The sequence below is a fragment of the Talpa occidentalis genome, unplaced genomic scaffold (genome assembly GCF_014898055.3).
Source record: "Talpa occidentalis isolate TD23 unplaced genomic scaffold, MPIMG_talOcc4v2.1 talOcc4.8, whole genome shotgun sequence".
Taxonomy (NCBI): Eukaryota; Metazoa; Chordata; class Mammalia; order Eulipotyphla; family Talpidae; genus Talpa; species Talpa occidentalis.
In genome coordinates, this window is record NW_023605194.1 from 44,213,501 (window position 1) to 44,229,867 (window position 16,367).

Below are 16,367 nucleotides of genomic sequence, written 5' to 3' on the forward strand. Positions count from 1 at the left end.
TCCCCAAAATCTACTACAGCTACTGTCTGCCTCCTCCTCTGTACACAGAGCACCCTCTCAGCAGCAGCAACTGTGATGCAAAGGACAAAGTCATCAATTTGATCTCCACGATGCTTAAATGTATGAAATCAGGTCATCCTTTTGGCCGTGTGTCCTTGGACAAGTCACTTCTCTGTGGGTAAAATGTGGGGTGCAGCCAAGGTATACAAGGGTCATTCCAGTTCTGGCATTCAGTGAAATAAAAGAGATCGCATTCCCTCTGGTTTCCACAGGTCACAGATGGGGGAGGAGTCAGATGTCCTCTGCACCTCTGTCCACAGCCTCCTGAAGCGCTGCACCTGCTGTCTCTGCAGCTCTATGGCCACCTGTGTGCTTCTACAGGGGATCCTCCACCTTCTGCTGCCCACCCCCACCCCACCTCCTGCCAAACTTTCATACACACTGAAAGCAATGAACACAAGACATTCGTGCCCGGCTCGTGGCTGACAGGGGAGGGAGTGGACGTGACCAGTCTCTGGCGCTCAGGCTCCTTCCCAGTGGACACAACCCACTACCTGCGGCCAGACGGCACCTGCACCCTCTGCAAGAACGTCCTGCAGGACAACACCCTCCAGCGCCTGCCCCTGGCCCTCGTGCACTGGCGTTCCCAGTCCTCTGTCTGCCAGCGCAAGGTCGTCAGAGCCAAGGTCACCTCTGTCGAGGATGTGGCCCGGGATGCCGCTAGCAAAATCCACAATGACTGGAATGGAGCTGGATGTGACTCCCAAGCCCAGCATCAACGCACACATGACCATGGCCGATTAGCACTCAGATGCAGCTAAATTTGCAGCAGACAAAACCCATCAGGATGAGTACATCGTCAGCAAGGATGAGGTGGAGTGTCGATTTTACAGGTGAGCTTGGGAGTGGGGGTGGAGGAGGAATGAAAAAAAGATGGGATATTTAGGGTGGTCTAAAAGCCCAGGAATGGCAGGATGGGAATGCAGAGACTGCCTCCACCAGGAGGAAACTGCAATCCTGGTTCTCACATGAGTGGTACAGTGCCCTGTGGCCTCACCTCCTGTAGTCCAGATCTGGAAGCGCCCAGGCAGAGAACAGGTAGAGGGAAGCCAGCAGGCTGTGCCTGAGGACATGATGCTGTTGAGGACTTACCAATAACCCCTACTTCTATAAGCACTGGCTGTACTGTGGGGCCTTACTGGATGGGGCAGAGACAGGAGAGCTGGTTGGGTCCCTCCCATCACTAACCGCATTCGTCCATTCATCCACTATTTTAAGTCTGACTTATCAGGCTCTGTGCTGGGCATTAGGACTCTAGTGCTGGGCAATTGCAATCACCCCCAGCCCTCAGGACCCAGATCCCAACCCAGGAAATGTATGGACTCCATAGTCACCCACTCTGATTTCTTCTACCTGGATGCCACCTTTTCCCCATGTGAGACCAGGGCACCTATGTGGCCTGAGCTGTCAGGGGTCCACGCATGCCGGGCCCAATTGAGTGGCAGACAAATAGGCCGCAGCAACAGAACTAGCTTCCAAAACTATTAGATACCATCAGTATAGTATCTTCACTTTTTATAATTAGAAAATAAAAAGGAAAGAAAAAACTTTATTTTGAAAAGAAAAATGCAAACTTCTATGCCTAGTCCTTATCACTGAAGGAAAACAGACAAAATGGTTTCTCTGCAGGCTCAGTGATTCAGTTGTTCAGGCTTTGGAGCCAGACCACCTGGGCTCAATTCCTAGTTCCTGGGCTCAAGCCACTTCCCGGTGACCTGCTGTTTGGGATCCATGCCAGGCCTGAGCAGTTCTCACAGTGGGTAGGCTCATTGAAGGACACCCCAGGCCTTGTGGACTACACCTTGGAGCCTCTGCATATGCTGCTGAAGAGACAGGACCCGCACTGAGAGGCCCTGAGGCAGGCCGTGAACAAGTATGTGTTGCACAGGGCTCACTGGAGGGACTGCAGCCGGCCCTGCCCTAAGGGGCAGCAGAAGAACCCCCAAGACCCGTGCCAGTGCCTGTGCCATGGCATGGACCTCACCAGTCATGGCTGCTGTACTCGAAAGAGGGGCCTGGCCCACCTGGAGGTTAAGAACTTCCAAGCGACAGGTCTGTGGGGAGACTGGGCCACTTCCACAGATGCCTATGTGAAGGCCTTCATCGGCGACCTGGAGCTGAGGACAAGCACAGTGTGGAACAACAACAACCCCACATGGCAAACAATGCTGGACTTTCAGGATGTGGTCCTGTCCACGGGGAGGCCCCTGAGGGTGCAGGTCTGGGATGAAGACAATGGCTGGGACGATGACCTTTTGGCACATGTGACACAGAACCAAAATCTGGGTCACACGAGGTGAACTGCAACCTAAACCATGGTCACCTGAAATTCTCTTACCAAGCCAAGTGCCTGCACCACCTGACAGGGGATTCCTGCATGGACTATGCCCCCCATGGGCGTCTGGGGAGCCTCCAGGGAACAGGAGTGGGGCAGTGTGGTGAGAACAGCAGGCCTAAGGGGATAAGAATGTCTGGCATAACAAGGTTCTCACAGACAGTGCCCATTAGTCCAGTGGAAAAGAGTCTTCTTTTTTCTTTTCTTTTTTTTTTTTTTTTTTTTCCATTCAAGTGGCTGAACTTACAGGTCTGCCCTGAATCTCCTTGTCCAAACTGGCTTAGCTCCGCCAAATTCTTGGGCCCTGGAAATGAGCCGGGCTGGGCCACACCCTACATTCACAGATGCACAGACACAGCAGCCATTCCCGCCCAGCTTCTTGCTGTCATTCAAGACCTTTCTGCAACCCTTTCTAGTGTGGTGAATGCCTTTTCATATTAAATCCACCTTCAAGCCCAGCAGTTCTGTTTGCTCTATCTTCTATGCCCACCAAATTTTGCCTCTCAAGTGAATCATAAGTGCCTTGAACTGTCTCATACACATAACCTGACACATAAAATGATGTGATGGTAGCAGCTCTCTTGCACCAGGTATGGCCTGGGGCTTACACCCTCTGCTGTGTCACTTATTTATTAGCCACGTGACTTGGGTGAATAATCTGAGCTCTCCCACCTTCAGTTCCTTATTTATTATCCCTGGCCAATAAAACGCTACATCAGTGGCAAGTGTTAAAATAATAATATACAACAATAAGCCAAGACTTAGTCCGAGACACCGCTACCCACTCTTTTTTTTTTTTAATTTTTTTTTTTATAGAGGCATGTTTTATTTATTTATTTGTTTGTTTGTTTGTTTGCTTGGTTTGTTTATACAAGCAACGGGTACAGTCAGAAGCGCGGGAGGGTGAGAGAATTCACCAGAGCCAGAGCGGGGAGCAGAGCAGGCAGAAGGACCGAAGTACACTGCTGAGGGGAGCAGCGGGCGGCAGGAGAGGTCTGCACGCCGTGTGGGACCCTCCTCCGGTGGACAGGGAGCAGCCGGGGATCAAACCAGCGCCACAGAGGCCGCGGGCAGCTTCGCAACCCAGCGCTCAACCGCTGTGCCACCGGGGAGGCCCTCTACCCACTCTTGATGTACAAACTGAAGTGGCTTTTATGAGTTAACTCTTTTAAACCTTGCAGTATCCCCAAAGGAGATTCTAGCATCACCAATGAAGAAAACAAAGACCAGATGCATTAAGGAATCTGCTCAGGTAACAGCACATGGAAGAGGCAGCCAGTCTGACTTGAGCCTGCTGTGACTCTCCACACACTTCACCAGACACACAGACGGTGGTGAATCTTGACAAAGATGCAAACACCGGAAGGCTGTGAAAGGCAAACAGAAGAGTGACCTGCTTGGGTTTGTAAAACAGAACAGCAGCCAGGGAGCCAGCAGCCTTTCTTGTTCTAACAATTAAGTGTTCCCTTCTCTCCCTGCATTACTGATGTCCTAAAAAGGGGGTTCGGTTCCAGAGAATATTATCAAAACTTGCTGCGTTTCTTAGAAAATGGGAGGTTGGGAGTTAGCTGACTTCCTGGAATTTGTCTAAAGGTCCTAGGAAATTTCAAAAGTAGTCTGCTCCTTCAGCTTGCAGCCCCTCCCCACCCCATGCTGAGGTGCTTATTTGGGTTCTGAATGGATTTGCAAGACTTTCAAAGCAAGTCACTTTCTCAGCCAAATTTCTAAGGAAACTCAGCTCCTGCTCCTGGCCCATGGGCTCCAGACTTGCCCCGACACTCAAGACTCAGGTCTGGAGCCACAACTCCCAGTACCACTTTGGATTTCATGCCCAGGAACCAGGCTCCTGGTGGGACCCGGGGTAGGGGGTGGGGGCCCAACCCCACTGAAGAGAGGGAGGGCCCAGAATTGTTTGCTCCAGGGAGCTGGGTCTCTGTGCAGTCACAATGCCAGGGACAGTGGCAAGGAAGTGGTGAGTTCCCTAGAGCAGGAGGAATCCAGGCAGAAGGTAGACACTCCTGCAAGGATGTTCCAGAGAAGTCTTTACACCAGCAGGAATGGATAGGCCTCTGAGTTCCCACCAACTTGCTGATTGTCGTTCTAAAGAGGAAGAGCTGAGGGTCCTTCCATGGACATCCTGGGACGAGGGCCACAAAGAAACTGCCTGCGGTCAGGAGTGGAAAGGCTTTTCTAATCGGCACTGCTGTCAGAGCCCAAGAGCTGTGTGGTAGAGGATGAGCATGGGTCTGTGGAAGGACCACCGAGAGGCTGGCAGGGATGGGGGCTCAGAGGACTGTGAAGGGTCCTTCCAGCCTGAAGGCTCTAACATGCCATGAATCTCAGCCCTTCGCTGGCTTCTCTCTGCTGCTATGACAGCCATCACAGAAATGTTCCAGAAGGGAGAGACTGCCACTGACTGGGTAGATCCTAAAATCATGGCATAGAACAGCACCAAGTTCTTCAGACAGCAGTTGTGCAAAGTGAGGCATGCCTGCATATGCAGATGCCTTCCTGTACAGTAAATCCACGTCTGCAAGGCACCAACTCAATGGCCAACTCTGTTGACGGCCTCCACATGGGTGACATGGCCTTGGCTCGCGACATTCTCCTGCATCAGCCAGAAAAATGTTATCATAAACATACAAAACAGGAAGAGCTTTGACGAGAACAGAGGTCCCCCGAGGTATGCAGTGAAAGGCCCGCACAAAGTGATTGGCAACCTGCCTACTGTCCCTCCACATTCACCGGTGGGCCCAGGAGTGGCATCCATAAGAATGTGGATCCAGCAGATGCCCAAGGACACGCAGGTGGGAGGGGGCGTGGTGGGCACTCACCTCCACAGGCTTATAGTTGGCCCAGCTGTGCTTGGCGTTCTGATGGAGGTAGTAGGAGTTGCGTTTGGCACACTGCTAGGCCTGGAAGTCCTCATAAGACCCTGGACATCCCTCACTGTTGCAGATCTGGTACTGGAACATGGGCCCTGGGCACAGGTGGCCTCCGTAGGCTGGGCTGTGGCAGGCACAGAGAGGCCAGTCACCTTGCTGGCAGGGAAGGCTGGCAGGATCAGGCTCCTGCATTGCCACCAGGATGGTCAAGCCTTTTAGAGCAGCCTAAAGAGGGGCTCCACTAACCTATAAACTAGAGTGACCATTGTGAGGACTGCTGAGATGAGGCTTCCTGACCCCTCTTGACCCAACCTATATACCACCTCTTCATGTGTGTGAGTGTCTCTCTGTCTATTGGGGGGAAGAAGAAAGGAGTAGGAGATGGGGGAGAGAAGAGTAGAGAGGGAAGGGGAAGCAGATTGAGAGGGGGTAGTGGGGTGGGAGGGAAGGCAGGGACGACAACCTTCCCCAAGTGGACTGCTAGAAAAATCAGCCTGTCATCTTCTTACATCCTTTCACCCTAACACAAGGCCTGGCATACAATAGGCACTCAATAATGAGTAATAACACTATCTGCACACACTTCCACTTGATATCATAAACTAGGGGGTAGTAGGACATTTGGGTTTGCCCTCAGAAGTTTGCACTGGCTTCTGGAGTCCTGGGCGTGCACGCTTGGGCTAGGTCCTTAGTCCCACGTGCCTTTGTTTCCCTTAAAGGAGGTGCCTTGGGGAAGAAAATTCTATGGGAATCAATCTGAGAGGGTGGCGGGAAGCAAACATTGTTTGAAAATTTTAAAAAATGAACAATGATGTAAAAAAATTTTTTAAATAATAAAAAATAAATTAATTAAAAAAATGGAGGCACCATCACACCTCTCCTGTTCTACCCCCTCCCACCATTCTGTGAAGAATCAATAAGAAATGCCATTGTAAAGCCATCTAGAGCCTCTTCTCCACTAACGGAAGAGGATGAGGCAAGGTTACTAACGCAGAGTGTCAAGGGCACGAGGTTACCGGCCCTGCTCAGAGGCGCTGGAGAAATACACGGGTGGATGCACCTAAGTGCTTAGCATCCATCTGGCCCAGAGCGAGCACTGGATATACTGTTATTAGTAAAACAGTGTCATGTATTACAAGCTGCTGTCCTTTATTAAGTCTTCATCTGTGCTGGACATGGTGCTGAGAGCACACATGTTATTTCACTTAAGCTGCATGAAATAAAAGTAGTTATTACAGAGGAGTTCAATAAATGGGCACTTGATTGAGGGTATGAAAGTCCATCAGGGCCGGAAGGTGGTTCACTCAGAGTGGGCACCACGAGGCTTCCCTCTAAGCCCGGCTTTCTCACCCACGGGGGGAGTCACAGGGTAGCTCCCGTGGGCCCGTGGCCTAGGGGGGAACTCAGCATCTCACTCAGGAGCAGGTTGCCCTGGAGGCAGTGAGCCCCGGCCATGGAGGAAAGCAGCAGAACACACAGGGCCTGAGGGTGCCAGAGCTGCTGCCATCCTTGGACTCTGCCATTCCTTCTCCTCATCACACTACCCGGAGCCGGGAGGGCCTGGCCTGGCTGCCCCCGCCCAGCGCTTCCATCTCTGTTCCTGGAGCGCTGCCCTGCACGCCCGCGCCGGCCGCTCCATCTCTCTTGCAGCTGCGCCAAGCAGGCTGCTGAGCCACGGTCAGCTGCACTCACAGCCCCGAAGGCAGTGAGAATTGGGGAAAGGAGGGGATTTCCACAGAGTTCATACAAAGGGAAAATGGGCTGTTCCCCAGAATGCTGACATTCGGGTTGTGGCGTGGGAGTGGAGGTTGGATGCTAGAAACAGGTAAGTGAAGAAAGATTAAAGGAAGTTTTGCTTCATGTGGTATTTGTTCTCTGAAGACCTGCCTACTGAGCATTTAGATGACCCACCCCTGCCCTGTCCTGCCCACCCCAGCCAAGCACACTCACAGGGATTATCACAGCTCCAGCTGCGGGATCGCAGCCTGCCCCACATGACCACGAACATGACCAAACTTGGTCCAGGAGCTCCAGCCTCCATGCTGCCCATAAGTCTGCTCCAGCGACTTCCAGATGCAGTGACCTTTGAAGCACCACTGGATGGATCAGAGAGGGTGAGGTCATCCTAGGCTGCCACAGAGGTACCCAGCCTGGCGCAGACACAGGTAGTGACACCAGGGATGAGCCCAGAGACAGGGATATTAAGAGTGTGAGCCACTCAGGGGGGCTACACAGAATCCCACACCTCCCCCTGGGCTGAGTAGCCTTCAGCAAAGGGCTCCCCTTGCTAAGTCACTCCTCAACTGCCCGATGTGGACACCTACCCACAGGGCTGCTGTGCCAAGGAGAAAGCCTGGCACAAGCAGCCCTGGCAAACAGCAGAGCGTATTACCAGTGATGATAACAACTGTGCCCTAGAAGGAATAAAGGGCTGATAGTGGAGGAAAGACAATGTTCCCATGCCGCCAAGCTTTGAACTTGCAGCACTGTGCCTCAAAATCACACCTAGGGGTCACAAGTAGTGGTGTTCCCGGAGGCAAGCCAGCCGCACAGGGAGGTTCATGCATGCAGTGGAGGAGCACATGCATGAGTCAAAGGTCTGGGTCCAAGTCCCAGCTCAGCCTTTTCTAGCTCTGTGTGGTTTGTTGTCACTCCACCTTGCTGAACCTCAGTTTATTCACCTGTGAAATGGGACTGTTGTAAGAACCAGCAGCAGTAACACCTACAAAGGCCCTAGCGCAGGGTCAGAGGCAAAGGAAGACTCAGCCAAACTTACCTCCCGTCCTTGATTCTATAGGATGACTGGACAGAAACACAGCAAAGCTTTCTCGAGAGATGACTCAGCGGTACGCAGCCTCGGAATCACCTGGGGAACTTTAAAACTCCAGATGCCTTGGCTTCACCCACACCCACTGAGTCAGAATCCCTAGGGGTAGCGGTTGTTTAAAGAAAGGGTAATGAGGTAGTCTTTACAGGACATAAAATTCACCGATTTCAAGTGTGCAATACAGCGATTTTTCATAAGCAGCAGATTGCAACCATCACCACACTCCAACCTCAGAACATTTCCATCACCCCGAGGAGATAGCTCGTGCCCATGGGCAGCCACTCCCTGTCCTAGGGGTGGGACTGCTAACGTGTAGCCAAAATGGAGAGCCCCTGACTGCTTCATGAATTGTGCCTGAGAGGGTGGGACTTTGGAATTCCTGGAGTAGCCGCCCCAGTTTTTGAGATAATCACCCACCAGGGCTGGAGCCTCCTGGGCCTGTGCAACCACGGACACATGTGAGTGGAAGGAGCCTGGTGAGGGCAGAGGGTAGGCTGGTGGGTGTGGGTCCATGTCAGGACTAACAGCTGGTGCTGAGTAATCGTACCCCTTAGCACCCCGCTGCACACGTGCTCCCTCACCGACTGAGACGTGACTCAGTAACTTCTGAACAACGCCGAAGAGAGAGAAGGACACTCGGCCAGGGGCCAGAGCCCGGAGACGTTCAATGAATGGCCCAAGGTCACCACACAGAGATGACCCGGGACCAGCAATAGAACAAAGGGGGGTTTCAGACCCCAGTTCAGGGCACTCGCACCTGGCCACAAGGTGGCCCTGTACTCACAAGTGCATGTGGGGGGGCAACACCCACTGACAAGTGAAAGGGCAGGTGTTGAGGGGAGCGCAGGGAGGAGCCCAGAGGCTCTCATGCCTCTCTTCTCTGCTTAGCTCCCTGGGTGACCTCACGGAGCTCCCCGTGGCCGGGCTCATCCTCCTCATCTGCAGAGTGGAAATAAGCATCCTGCTGTGTGGGCTGATGGAAGACCCAAGTCTGCAAACTCAGGAGCAAAGGACTGTGGCATGTGGGAGACGAAAGTGTTGAGTGTGCGCAAGTTCCCTTGAGGCCTCCATGCAGCCTTCCCTGCACACGGGGCCTGCACCTCTCCTTTAGCACTGACCCCACATGCACAGTTGGTGGGGGGCAGGGCATCCCCTGGGACCCACACCCCACGAAGGCTGTGCCTGCTACAGACCCCCGTCCTGCAGGTACCTTACCGGGTGCACACTCCGTGCCATCCAGCAGGGGCCCCTTCTTGGTCTTGCAGAAGTAGGGGTTGTTGGGGTGGCTGCACCACAGCTGCTTGCAGGGCTCAAAGGTCCTGAACTGCGTGGCAGGGGGAGCGGGCTCACGGGCTGCACTGGTGCTCCAGTTCTAACACATTGCCCAGGGGGCAAAGGGTAGCGACAGAGGGAGAGGGGGGTTTGGTATTGGATGCTGGACCCAGAATAATGCCAGGAAGGCAGGAGGAGCCTGTCCAGACACACACACACACACAGATAACTTGACTCTACCCCAAGTGCCAGTGGCTGCCAGATGCCTCCTCTCCAGTAAGGCACAGAGGAAAAGGACCCAGCCACAGCCCACACTGCCCTGTCCCCTTCCCTAAGCCCTCCCGGCCTTTGTAGGAGACTCATTTTCTGAGCAGGGACCGTGGTTCGAGGTTCTGGGGAGTCTGAGTCCCATGCACATGGGGGGCATTGACGGGGCTACTGGTCCAGCCCAGACCCCCGCACCCATTCAAGGTCAGGATTCCCATCTCCCTCCCATCTCACCTGCCACAGCACAGGTGGTGGGAAACTGCGTTCCAGGAGAGCCCCAATTTCCTAATAGTCTCTCCTATCATCCCAGGCAGACAACAAATACAGCACATGGCATCGAAATGCCATCTCCCCCGCATTCTCCAGCCCAAAGCAGAGGCCTTGTCTCCCAGGCTTGCCTGAACTTCGACACCTCCTGGCTCTGTAGAGCCGAGCAGGGTGTTGCGTTCCGGGTGGGGGTGAGCTACTCGGGTCGCCGAGGCCTCACCCCTTCTGCAAGCACCTGGCCTGGGCTCTCCACTTTTCTGTTTCTCATCTCTTTTCTGGGTGGCCCTCACTGATCCCCAGGCTGTGCCCTGCTCTGCCCTGTGACTGGGTCAGGGTTATGCGGCCTTGTGTCTATCTCCTCAGACACAAGGGCATGGGGAGGCGGGAGTTGACCCCCTGGAGTGAGGTATGTGCAGGAGAATTTCACTAGGGTGGGAAGCCAGCCCCAAACCTTCCTCCACACCCCTGAAGAGCAGGTGGTGACAACTTTCCTTCTCCCAGATGGAGCCCAGCACCTGCTGTGACTCGTGGACCCCCACAGGTCAGCTCCCAGACCAGTCCAGCAAGGATCTCATTACGCTGCTCTGCCATCTTTCCTGGCACTAAAGCATTCTCCAGCCACTGTACTTGCTGGAGAGCACACGGATGGGCCTGGGCAGGGCAGGGCAGGGGTGTAGCAGAAGGTAGCAGAGTGAGCCCTGTTCACCTAGCTCCCTTATGGTGGCACCACCCAGCCTGGGAGCACATCGCCAGACCTGCTGGTGAGCTGGGTAGACCAGCCTGGGTCACAGGACATGGCACCCGGCTGGCAGAGGTGGTGGGGACTCACCTCCGAGCAGGTGTGGTACCCAGAGCCGAAGCCAAAGCAGTGCTGCTCATCCATAGAGTAGTCAGTGCCAGGCAGTTCCAGGGGCCAGAGCCAGGCAGGTGCAAAGGGGTCGTCAAGGAGGCAGTCGTAGGAGGCGGCAAAGAAAGGAAGGTGAGCCAGGCAAAGGCAGGAATTTCCTAGTCTCCCCTCCACAGAGGATGGACTTTGAATGAGAGGGAAGGCCTTCAGGAATCTGACCCAGTGCCTTGTGCTGGAGCTGTCTTCCAGGAGATCAGGCAGCCCTGACCCTCTCTGGCATAGGCCCTCACTTTGACCCATGGCTGTGTCTGGGGGGCTCCAGGGAGAGGCACCCAGAACTGGGGTTGGGTGTGCAGCTCGTAGTTATCTTACAAGCTGGGTTTCGCCCACCAGAGAGGGACATGCTATGTGGCCGGGACCAGGCTGATACATGGACAACTGGAGGGTTCACTGCACTGAGAGAAAAGGGAACGTCAGCCCACCATGCAGGACGTACTTGGGCCCGGGCCAGCTGCCACGGGGGGTTAGTGCAGCTTTTCTGCCCACCCCTGCCCCACCCAAAACCTCTCCACTCCCATTCTCAGCCCTGAGCTCCCGAGTCTAACACGTGTCCGCCCAGCAAAGCCGGGAATTGTTCCTGGAGCAGGATGGTGTTGGGAGGGGATATTGCTCAGGGTGATCTCTGCTTGGAGTGGCAGGTTGCTGCCCCATCCTGGCCCCCAGGGCAGAAGTAACCTATGGGAGGTAGCCTCTGAGCTCCAGCTGCTGCAGCGGGACCAATGGAAGCAGTGGAAGGTACTTTTGAAGAACAGATAAAGGTTTCTTTGCAGCCACTGACCCTCAGACTGATCCCCTGCTGCAGCTGGTCCCCGAAAGGACTGAGGCCGTCCTCGAAGCCCAGGGCAGCTCATAGGAGAGGAACAATATTGCGATTCTATGAGGAAGGAAGAAGGGGTGTGGATGGTTTGGGGCTGGGAAGCCAGGGGTGATGCCAACCTTTAAAATGGCCCAAATCTCCAAAATGCTGGAGCCCGTGTTTCTCGGTCAGAGGACTGACTCCCTCATGCCTAAGACACAGATTCTCCCTCTCTACCTCCAACTCATGTTCAGTTCTACCATCACTTGGACATGTCTCTGCACCGTGTGCTGAACACTGGCGTCCAAAGTCAACCATGGCACAGCATGTGTGTGTTCTGAGCTCGCCGCTTTGAAGGGCCATAGAAAGGGTCTGATGTGACAGGGTGGGGTGACCTGCTGGGTGAGGAGTAGACACAGGCATGGTGAGTGTGCCTAGGAGGACACCAGGCCTACATTTGAATAGAGGTGACTTCTCAGCCAAGTCTTACAGGCACAGGTGTGGTGAGAGGAAAAAGGGGAGGGCATCTCAGACACAAGGAACTGCATGGTTGGTGGAAGGATCAGAAATGAGACCAGGATGGAAAGCAGAGGCTGAGGGGCTGGCAGGAAGAGCAGTGCTGAGAGGCCCCCTTCTGAAGCCAGCATGGTCGTGGGGAGGCGTCTGCCCTGTCCAGAGGGCTCTGGGAAGTCACTAGAAGTTTCTGTGAAAGGGCAGGCACAGAGTTAGGATTTACAGGGCTGGTGAGAGTAAAACCTGGTTTTAAATTCCTCACTCACACTGAGGTGTGAGTCAACCATGGTTGTGTAGTAGGATATGTAGTGCCCAAAAGGGTGAAAGCTTTAGGATATAGGAGGAGCTTATAAAAGTGTTCCTTGTCTTTTTGAAATGCATCAAATATACCTACTAAGGTATATTTTTACATCTTTCATATTTGCAATCTACATTTCAATGTATTTATATATTATATACTGTGAAATGTATAATAAATTATATGCTATGACATATAAAATCTATACCATATAACATATAACTCATAATTCATAATTATATGGGAATAAAACTTTATCTGTATATAAAATATATAATATAAACACGTACATCTTAATATGATAGGTTTCTACAACCGAGACTGTTATTCTATTTCTAAGTATTTTCAGTGTAATGAGGGAACAGTCTGTTGTGGAATTGAGTAAAAGGGCACATGGGGGTGGAGACTTCTCTCCCCTCACCCAAGGCCAACACCCTCCAAGGCTATGGTCCTTTTGTGATCCTTCTCTTTCTAAATTTGGAAAATGAGACTAGAAATACCTATCGACCACCTCTTTTGGGCACCCATGACACCAGCCATACATGGAAACTGAGAGCCAGGAGCAGACCAGGCAACGTATAGCACCTTGGGCAGCTCTGCTTCCTGCTCAGCCCCTAAACCTGAACGCCCTGAGGGATGGAGAAGGCTCCTTCATTGCCTGCACTCAAAGGACACACCCGTTAAAGATGAATCTCCACTTGATCAGTTAATCCACCCCCTTTCAAATGGGGGGCAACATGGGTACCCCAGCCTTGCCTGTGAAGTTCCCACCTTCCATTTGCACAGAGCTTTCACAAGCCTCAGCTTTAACTCATTGTGAGTTAAAAGCTGCCATTCGCATGTCCTCCAAAAGAGGGAAAGGCCTCTACCCATCTGGCCATGGAGAAGGCTTCGAGCATTTATGGAGCACCAGCTGTGTACCTGGCACAGAACCCAGTAAGCTTCAGCCTTCCAGCTCTGCTTTTCCTTTAAACTTTGAACTAAATTCACATGGCCTGGATGTGAACCTCTTGTGATTCAAGTGGTGAGGATGTTTTGTCTAATGTCTAGTTTTTTCCTAGCAAGCAAAAATCCCCAGCTGAGAGGTTAGGAGATCAGGTCAAACCTTGGCAGCTATATGGCAAGATGGCTCTGGGCGATCCCTTCCAGTCTCGCACTCTGCACCGTGAATGGTGGATGAGGTCACCTCTGTGGTGCCTCAGAGCCGCTACAAGTCAAATACTCAGCCCCCAGGCCTTTGCACAGGCCAATCCTCAGTCTGCAAGACTTTTCCCCACGCCACCCCCGCAACCCTGCAGAAAGCCTTGGTGCTTCCTTCCACTCCTTTCTCAGCAGTCACCGCCCTCTGAAATGCTGCTACTTTCCCACGCCTAAACAATTCATCCCTCATAGGTCCACATCTGTGCCGTGGGCAAAAGTCTGTGGGCCCCGTGCATTGGAATGAATTATTGCTGAACAAAATTAGACTAACACTCATGAAGAAAGCTCTAGTTTACCTTTTGGAACCATCTAACATATAATCTGCAACATAGAAGTTTTATAAATGTTTGTGGGATCAATGAATGCCTGTATGCATTATGGGGTCTTAATCTGCTGTAGTGTTAGGGGATCCCCTATTGTTACAGGGCAGCCACCATATAAAAAGGGTTGTCTGGCTGTGTGTCCTCTCCCACGTGCTTAAAAGGAACTTATTAATACTCCGCTGCAGGCACACACAAAAGGCTAATAAAAGGTTTATTTACAAGGGAAGGGGAAATGAGGAAATGTACAACTCAGGGAGAAAATAGGGAAATAAAGTCTCAAATGCGTCCTACCCGATCCGCTGACCTGGAAACCCAATGGCACTCTGACAGCTGGCCAAGAGCTGAGAGCAGGTGGAGAGCCAAAAAGGAGCCCCCCAAGGCCCACGTGTCTGCTTTTATACCTTACCTGGCTGCTTAACTCCACCCTCAGGTTCCAACAACTTTCCGTTTGGTGGTGAAGGGATCTGCCTTTCCCAATGCCCTGATGGCTGTGGTCTGGAGTGGGGGTGGAGTCCACAAAGCCTGTATGGAATTAGCTTTAGGACATCCTTTTCCCCCTAACACTATCACGATCTAGAGAAAGACACATACTACTTGTTGAAGCATTTCTTACAAATTCCTTACGGGCAGGGGTGCTGCTTTGCTCAGGATTTGTCACACCAGAGCTTGGCACCCATTGGCTGTGTATTGCATTGAACGGCATGGAACTCCCCTCCCTGAGCCTCCACAAGGAGTAAGCAGTTCTCTCCAGGGGGCAGAATGGTTCCTCTAAGAGTTTGGCTCCATCCCCAGGAAGTGTGTATGGATTAGGGATCACATAAGAAAATATCTATTTGGCACCAGTGTAGGGAGCTGCAGGGCAGACTTGGCTTGGCTGCATGGTGCTGGCAAAGCAAACCCCGCCAGCTCCAACAGAGTGCCCAAGAGGACCGTCACCACCATGGCTGATGGACCCAGACTTGAGTGAAAAGGTCCCCAAGGACAGAGCTCCTCCTGTCAACAAAACAACAATGATGCTTGTGAAGCAAGTGAAGTGTGGCAGGCTGCTGTTAAGGGCCGGTTCCTTCAGCTCAGCCTTCACAGAGATAGATATTCTGAGCATGACCCGGCCAGGGATAACTTCTCCCTAACTTAGGGCCCAAAGTCAGGTTAAAATTTATTTTACTCACTTTTCGTGTAATCACTGTGGGTAGATAACAGTCCCATTTATAGATGAGACTTAAACTGAGGTTCAGAGAAGTTCAGTAACCAGCTCAAGCTCACACAGTGACTGGCAGAGCTGAGTCTCAGAGTCAGCTCTTCAGATACTAAAATCCATGTTCTCCAAGCTCCTATGGGTTCTGAAAGCCCATCAATTCTCACCAAATTATTAGCTTCATAATAGTTCCTCCTAGCACATAATAGCTCCCCAAGGTGCCTGGAACCCATTGCCAGCTTTCGGGAGACTGCATCTCTCTGCTTAAGGCCTGGGATCTTAGTAAAAATCACCCCTGCAGGCCCAACTAGATGGTGCGAAGAATACCAGCCTCCAGGGATGCCCAGGCTTGGGATCTGCTTGAGGCCTGATACACATCATCTCACCCAACAGCTGAAGGTGACACCCTGAGGGGTCACCATTAGTCACCCGCCCACCACAGCCACTTCTGTTCTTTGTATAACTCCAAGCAGCTGAGGCCAGCCAGTCCCTGTATTACCCTACATTTACCCTCAACAGTTCCGGATATGATTTTTGGCAAGGCCTCCATCCAATGAGCCATAGTCAGCACTAGGAAGCTGGGAGGTTTCTGGGATGGGAAGAGGGTCAGAAAACCCTCCAAAGGCCCTTGAATCAGACCCTGCATGGCTACTTAGGACAGTGGAGCTGAGTCTTGGGCAGAGGGCTACAGATTGCCATGGGAAGGTCACAGAGAGAGCAAAGTGCTGAAGAAATTAAAACACACTAAAAAGAACCAAAACTGGAATAAACTCTAGATTGCAGGTTACAGGTTGCAAAACCAGGAATCCCGAGCTATGTGAGTCCCTGAGTCCACTGCAGTTGGCCAAGAGGAAGCGTCCTCCCATTTGGAAGTGATTGTCCTCCCCTGGATGTTCAAATAGGCCCACATACCTCTCCAGCCTCAGGCTCCACAGAGCAGCTGAGAAAGGACCTCAGGCCTGAAGCAGCCACATCCAGTGACCTAAGAGCCTGACTGAGGTATGAGCACTGGGGGGGACACCTGGACCTGGGGAGTGACTTTGGTGCACCACTGTCAGAGTGCAAATGGTCCAGAAAGCCAAACACAAGGCACAGATTAGTGTCAAGGGTCATGTGGGCTGTGAGTCACCCGGGGTCCGGAGGAGAGAATGCTGCCATCCAACCCGTGCTCCCAGGCCTGTGCATCAGCTCTGGGGACCTTGGCCCTTCCTCTGACTGTATG

The 16,367-nt window shown here is 52.6% G+C and overlaps 1 pseudogene; it reads left to right on the forward strand.

The window, feature by feature from the left end:
- Nucleotides 1-357: 357 nt before the first annotated feature.
- On the forward strand, nt 358-2,502 carry LOC119233985 (perforin-1-like; annotated as a pseudogene).
- Nucleotides 2,503-16,367: the final 13,865 nt, after the last annotated feature.